This window comes from Mangifera indica, unplaced genomic scaffold (genome assembly GCF_011075055.1).
Source record: "Mangifera indica cultivar Alphonso unplaced genomic scaffold, CATAS_Mindica_2.1 Un_0042, whole genome shotgun sequence".
NCBI lineage: Eukaryota > Viridiplantae > Streptophyta > Magnoliopsida > Sapindales > Anacardiaceae > Mangifera > Mangifera indica.
Window position 1 is genome coordinate 78,164 of NW_025401134.1, and position 8,385 is coordinate 86,548.

Below are 8,385 nucleotides of genomic sequence, written 5' to 3' on the forward strand. Positions count from 1 at the left end.
CATTGCAGGCCATGTCTACAGTTCAAAATCAAGGGGTTGATTGTATTCTGCAAGAGGTTGGTAAAGATGACAGATTGCAGCAACTGATTCAGGATATTATCAGCAATCCAAATTCGCATACTGGCTATTCAATCAGAGGAGGTCTCCCTTATATCAGGGACAGTTGGTAATTCCCACACATTCCAGGTTTATTCCCCAATTGCTCACAGAATTCCATTCTTCTCCCTATGGTGGCCATTCTGGCTACTTTTGTACCTTCAAACACCTTGCTTCCGTGGTTTACTGGGAAGGAATGAAACTGGATGTGCAGAGGTTTGCAGCTGAATGTGGAGTTTGCTAGAGGATGAAGTATCAGGCCTTCTTCAGCCTCTGCCGATACCGAACAAAATATGGAAAGAGGTGTCTATGGATTTCATCTTGGGATTGCCTACGGTTAAGTGGCAGAATGTTAGTTTGGTCGTGGTGGACAGATTGTTGAAGTATGCTCATTTCGTTGCTATTAGGCATCCATTTACAGCTTGTGATGTTGCAGCTGTCTTCGTTAAGGAGATCGTTCATCTCCTTGGTTTTCCCCTTTTGATAGTTTCTGATAGTGACCGCCTTTTCATGAGTCATTTTTGGCAAGAATTATTCCGGATTTCAGGGACTCAGTTAAAGTTTAGTTCGGCCTATCATCTGTAAATGGATGGCCAAACGAAGGTTGTCAATCAATGTTTAGAGCAATATCTTCGCTGTTTTTGCGCAAGGCAGCCTCGAAGTTGGTGTAAATAGTTATCTTTGGCTGAATTCTGGTATAATTCTTTCTTTCATTCCTCTGCTGGCATGTCACCATTTAAACCAGTTTATGACCGTGAACCTCCTTTTCTATTACGGTGGGCAGATGACCAATCCAATGTTCAGAATGTGAATGCATTAATGCAACAGAGGAACTTTATTTTGGATGAATTGAAATCCAATTTACATGGGGCTCAGGAGGTGATGAAACAGACAACAGATAAAAAATGCAGCTATGTGTAATTTCAGGTTGGTGATCGTGTATATCTGAAACTCCAGCCATACCACTTTCGGTCATTAGCATCATGTCCAAATGAAAAACTCAGTCCTTGATTTTACAGATCATTTGCGATCGTGGATCGAGTGGGGCAAGTCGCTTACAAATTAAGGCTGCCGGAATCTGCTAAGATACATGCTGTTTTCTGTGTTTTACAGTTGAAGAAACAATTGGGGTCTGATTCTGAGTCTCAGCAGATGCCAGAGGATCTCCAGGAAGATTTAGAGTTGGTGGTCCAGCCTGAAGATGTCTTGGATTATAGATATTCCAGCCAGAGTGAATTGGAATTGCTAGTTAAGTGGAGAGGTCTTCCTTCTTGTGATAATACCTGGGAATCCTATGACAACATGGTTCATCTTTTTCCAACCTTGCTCCTTTCAATGGGCAGGGCTTTGTTAGGACGCGAGTTTATGTAAGTAAGAAGGCTAAAACCGAAGCAAAGGGAAGAGAGGGAAGGGCAACAGTTGGTAGAGATTCTGGAGCTTGACACCAGGTTGAAGCAGATTCAGTTCAGGATTCACAACAGCTCAAGAAAATGGCAATAAGAGAATTAACGGTTCAACAGAATGAGGGGACCACGGGTAAACTGAAGAATGACATGGCAGCAGCTGAAGATAGAAGTGAATTAGAGGGAAAAGAGCATTATATGGAGCGGGAAAGGAAAGGAAAGGGCTTAAGCGGAAATTGAGGAAATACAGGGAATTTAGGGAGAGATCCAGCCTCCCTAATGCTGGGGTTGTATGAGTGCCGAGGGAAGGGTTGTATTCTGTATTGATGATTTGTATCAGTATTATTATTGTGGAATAGTAGAGACCAATAATGAATTCAAGATTTCCTTCAATCATAATTCTTCCATATATCATTTCTATTCATTTGCATTCTTGTTATTGCGCTTGGAAGATTGGTGATTAGTGGTGATTGTAGGTGGAGTACTGCAGTAGTTTGTCTGGAGGTGATGCGTTGCTGGAGAAGTTAGCTGGGTTGACTGGAATCTCGCCAGTCTAGGTGTTGCATTTTCAAAACATATTGTTCAGATATGTACTTGCAATCCAACTGGAGAACTAAGACAGCACTTAGAAGTAAATTCTGTATATGTTGAATATCAGTTCTTCCTTGATAATGGCTACATACGGTTTCAAAACATATTGTTTTAGATTGATGCCCATGTTGGTGGAGCATTTGTTCATGTGGAGATGATAAAACTATTAAGGGATCATCTTAAAAGGACTTGAACTGCTTCTCTAGGGAAAACATAACTAATATATCCTCGTTGCAATGTTCATCCTATTAATGAGTTTGGCTTGTTGGGAAGCTTAGAGTAGTATCTTCTGTGACAGGTATGGGATGCAGTAGCTGGACGCAGGCAGTATAAATTTGAAGGCCATGAAGCTCCTGTGTATTCAGTCTGCCCTCACCACAAAGAAAATATTCAGGTTAATCTTTTTTAACTCATCTATGATGTATTGGTGATCTGTATCATTATCTGTTTTTATATGGTAACTCAATGATAGAAATAAGATGGCTACCATCACTTTGAATCTCATATTATCCATCTTCCTATCTTGAAATATGCACTATATATTTTCTACTGCCATTGATGGAAAGCTCCTTGGCACTTGTCTGCTTTTGATGTGCCATTATTTTTAACTATTCTTACATCTTCTAAATAGAGTAATACTTCTATATTTTATCTCGCAGGCTATTCTCATGTGAAACAAGTGAAGAAGGCGAATCTCATTTAGTTGAGTGGAATGAGAGTGAAGGAGCTATCAAAAAGACATATTCTGGTTTCAGAAAGCGTTCTCTAAGAGTTGTCCAGTTTGATGCAACACGAAATCGATTCTTGGCTGCTGGTGACAAATTTCAAATTAAATTCTGGGATATGAACAATACAAATATGCTGACATCTGTTGATGCAGATGGCGGATTGCTGGTTTGTAGTTTTACTGTTTACTTGTGCACCAATGGTATTTAGCAGTAAATATGTAGCAGTTGTTCATTCAATTCTATTCTTTGCAGGCTAGTCCTAGACTGAGATTCAGTAAGGAAGGATCTCTGCTTGCAGTTACAACGAGTGACAATGGTATCAAAATATTAGCCAACAGTGATGGATTTCGATTAATAAGAATGTTAGAAAGCAGGGCTATTGACAAAAATAGGGTCCCATCTGAATCCATTCTTGCATGTTTGTTGATCATCCTCTCATGTCATTGTTTGAGCTTGTTTTAAAAAAGTAATTTTTAAAGAAAGAACACATGGGAAGATAAAATTATAAACATCAGCTCTTTAGGGGCTGGCATTATCACCCTTGAACTAGAATTAGGTCTGTTCGGTGTTTCATATACGATTAACAATACTTGATTGAGATAATTCTTTTGCAATATTTATAGATATCCACATAACTGAAGGAGACTTCTTACTATGTCTCAAGTCATGACAATGTTTATGCCTCTACCTCCAACAACTACCTTTTTGGCATTCCATCCCCAACATAATAATATCATTGCCATTAGAATGGAGGATTCTACTATTCAAATATACAATGTCAGAGTTGATGAGGTGAAGTTTCTCCCTTGAATTGTCATATTCTTTACTTAATTTTTGAAGCTAGTTTTGTGTGTAACTGGTCACAGGACATCTTCAATTGGAGTTTGCTTCATTTATTGCTAGTTTTAATCTATATTTGATTATAATGTTATTTTGAGAAAGATAATGCATATATTATTTTGGTTTGGTTGACTCGTTACACATACCATGCAATTTGATATATGCTTGTTGGCTCAGTTTATTAGTGGGAAAGTCTTAATGTTATTATCTTATTTTAGGAATTGGTAGTTAGTATAATTCTATAAGAACAACTAAAATCATTTTTCTACTATTATTATTATTATAGGGAAATGTACCACTTCCCAAAAAAACATATGTGCAACAAAAGGACAAAAAGGCATACATGAGTCCACTACAGTATAAAAAAACCCTACTAAAAAACTGTCAAAGCTCAAGTATAGCTATCTAAATAATCTAATCAATAGTTTTATTGAATATTTAAAACTCATTGCATGATACATAATGTGGAAGTATAATTTATGCTGAATGTTGCTGGCAGGTAAAAACCGAACTCAAGGGTCACCAAAATCAAATCACAGGGTTTGCATTTTCCCAAACTTTAAATGCATTAGTGTCTTCAAGGGTTGATGTGCAGGTTAGAGTCAAACTAATATAAAATTCAATATTTTAGTGTTTATTGCTATTAGTTATTCTTTCGTTTATTTGGGGTGCTTTAAGTTTTTCTCGATAGTAAGAAAACCAGCACATTCAAATCATTAAGGGCTTGCTCTATTGATTGTTTGCTTATTTGGGGAGCAAAATATTTTCCTTAGTACCTTGTTAGATATCATGAGAGTTGCAATTTGAAATTGATCATAACCCATTGAGGGTAATCAATGGCCGCATACTACAAGCATTTTCTTTGGAAAATTTTCTAATATAGTTGAATTACCATGTAAATATAGTCTACTTGTATGTTTCCTAGTTAGTGATAGGTGTTGAACAGTGCCCAAGTATAAGTTTTCGTTCTCCAAATAGGTGAAGTTGAATGGTCAAATTGTTTTGAGGGAATATCTAATGCAAAGTGCAATGAAAATGTTCTTTTTGAACTTTACATAAGTCTGGATATCTTGGTTAGTGTTAGATTAAATACCAATAATGGGGTCTTACCTAGCTAGAGTTTTTGATGTGGCTTCTAGATCATGATGTGTTATTTAACTTGGGATTGTGCCAAGTGTCCTGAGTTCAAATTCCTTGGCTGTGATGTTAAATCAAAATAAGTCTTAAGGGAGGAAAAATATAAGTTATGTAGGTTTTACAAATGAAATCAAGAGAGGAAAATATTCTACCACTGGCAAAGCTAATCACTTGCTACACTAAAAAGATTAGTCAATCATGCAAATGGGGAAAGACTTTAATTTTCAACAAGTTTCAACAGTGGCTTTCTGCAGTTGCTTCTAAATGCAATTGAATTTCAATTTAGGTCCCGAAAATTATGTTGAAGCTTTCTCTTTAATGCTACCTCTGGGTTTTTGATGTCCATAACATAATAAGTTGTTTATTTAGACTCAATTATTTTGATACAGCTATGTATGTGGAGGATCGATAAATGGGAGAAGCTGAAATCCAGGTTCATACAAGCACCAGCTGGCCGTCAATCCCCTCTGGTCGGAGAAACGAAAGTCCAGTTTCATAATGATCAAACACATCTATTGGTGTTTCATGATAGCCAAATTTCCATTTATGATAGCAAGCTCAAATGTTCACATTCTGTAAGTTTTGCTTCCATCTCATCTTGTTTTAGTGTGTCATCAGTTCGCTCTCTCTTTAAGTAAACTTACCATAAGATAATTTAAATGACCATTATCTCAATTCAATTAAATTATGTGGAAACATAGCATCATTATAATATAGGTTAATGAGACCCAAATCACATATTCTTGTTTGCTTAAAAGAGTAAGTTATGTAGCTTATTATCATCACTGTACTAATTCCACCTTGACCAGCTAGAGTAAAGGCGTCTAGAATGCATTTTTATTGATGGTATGCTAGAAGCCTTGTGCATGGCTTAACACACTTTGTTGGAAGTTTTATTGCTGGTGCTGCAAAATGTCTGGCAAATGTTACTATGTGCTTATGCTACGTATTTATAACTTGTAGTGGTCTCCAAAGGATACACTCCCCGCTCCCATTTCAAGTGCAATATATTCATGTGATGGTTTACCGGTGCTGTTGGAGTTTTTGATGCGGACAATTTAAGGCTCTGATGTAGAATATCACCTTCTGCCTACATACCTTCCTTCACTGGGTAAGTATATAAAAACCACTTCAAAGGTTTCAAAAATTTTTCATTAACTTCCTTGTATCAAAATCTCAAAGCAGTAGGGAGCCATCCGTCACTGACAATATATTTTCTGCAGCAGCAGCACTACCGCCTATCCTTTTGTTATAGTGGCTCATCCATCTGAGCCTAATCAAATCGCCCTTGGCATGAGTGATGGAGCAGTGCATGTAGTCATGCCTTCTGATACCAAGTTGAAGTGGGGTGGTACACCCTCCCAGGACAATGGATCCCTGCCCTCTAATTCGTCAAATCCTTCTTTGGCTGGTCAACCATCAGAGCTCCCTCCCAGGTAACTGCTGCGGCATATAAGATGAGAAAGGTTAGACAACAAGGAGTATAGATTGAGCTGCACTTTTTATTTGGTTCTTAGTTTTGAACATCATCCTTTTCACTCTGTAACTTCCTCCAGATCTTGCCTTGCTATATCTGTTGTAAATTGTTTTTCTCGTTGGCTATTTTGCTACATGAAATTCTAGAGAGAAACATTTTATCTGAAACTGAGAACACACCCGGCTTCAACAAGCTGATTTGATGACACTTTAGAAGGTTTTCCTTGTATGATGATGTTGTATACATTAACGGTTTTCGGAATGAAAATGGTCATTGTTGCCATGCCTGTCTGTTTATGTACTGAAACCAGCCTTTTATTTTGTTTATTTTGGGCTGCTCCATTGTAAAGATGTTTAATTTATACTTGCACTTCTCTTCCCAATTGGCTTCATGTTTTTGTACAGTAGAAATTCTAGTTTAGTTATTATTTTTCGGTGTATGAATTTAAATTTTTTTCTTATTCCTCAAAAAATTAGTTTATATGATTTTTTTTACTTATGGATGCATAAAATGTTTTCTTGGAATTAGAGAAAAAAATAGTAATTGTTTGTGATAGAGAGTGAAAGTCTAGTCCTTCGATCATTCGAACTTGGACAAAGGGTTAATTTAATCATTATTTATGGATGACTTAGATCCGAGTTGAGCTTGAATAAGAGTTAGTTTGAGATAATGAGTTGAATTTTAACTCAAACTAGGATAGGCTTGAATTTGGTTTAAAAGCTATTTAATTTTGAACTCAATTCGATTGAGTTCAAATTCAAATATTTAAATCTTTTCCAACTTGACTCATTCATAGAATTATTTTCTATCTTTTTTTTGATTTTAAGATTATGTTTGATTTATTCATATTCAAATATGATTTGTTTGATCCAAGTTATTGTGAAACTTGTATCTTATCCAACCTTAAGGTCCACTTGTTTGTTAGTTTTGTCTAATTTTTTAATATAATATATGTGATATTTGATCTGATTGTATTGATTTTTCTTTTTCTTTTTGTGTGATATAGTTAAATATTTGAAAAAAGAATTTTTATAAAGTTGGGTCAGCTTGTGTTTTCGAAGTTTATATCTATAATTATGTTCTTCAAGATGTTATTATGGAGATTTTGGTTCAGTAATGTAGTGCAAGTGAATGCGTGCCTAATATATGGAGACTAGTTGGGGTCTTCTGACTCGGTTGAATCCTTTATCTTTATGACCTAGAGGTTATGTTACAAATGTGTACACAATTGAGACTCAATCAATTTACAGAGATTTATATCTGTTATTACTTAATAAGGTAAAATAATTACGTTAATGAGATGATCTCAAATGATGAGAAGCAATTAATTTCTTATGTAGTTATGGGATGTAATAAGAAAGCATATTTACGGATGTGAGTTAAATTACCACGTCATGCCTCTTACTGTTTTAAATGTTGGGATTAGGAATTTTATATGGGTCTTTGTAATGGTTTATGGATTAGATGACACGTTTACTTGACTATTGACGTGATGATGTATGGGCAAGGGGTCGAGTTGTTTCTAACCGAAAATGGTAAGGTCTAGCATGTCACACAATGTGCTATACACCAAGGCTTGCAAGCGGGTTGTGTTGGCTCAGTAAGTCTGAAGGCCAACGTATCTCACATCACGATGGGTTAAAAAATTTCATCGCTTTTGTGGGTTGACCCACAGAGGATATAAATTTTTTGTTCTTTAATTTTTGTATTTCGCATTGTGATAGCCTATATCAGTCTTCCTGTGAGGCCTTGACAGAGTCCAAAAATTCAAAGACTGCCCAAAATTTGTTGCAACAATCTGTTGTAGTAAAAGTGCTCATACGATACAATCAATTAGGGTTTGATTCGAATTGAATCAAGTTTAAATATGAGTTGACTTAAATTTCATTCAAATATATAATGATTAGTTTGTGATTGAATTTTTTTAAATTAATTTAAAATATTGTTAGAGATTATTAATATGATAAATAATGTTATCAAAGAGATAAATAACATTAACAATTAATAAATAATATTATCGATATGATAAATAATAATATTAAATAATAATTTTAATTAAACTCAAACTGAATTGGAATTTCAATTTGAATTAAGCTATACATGGAGTCAAATT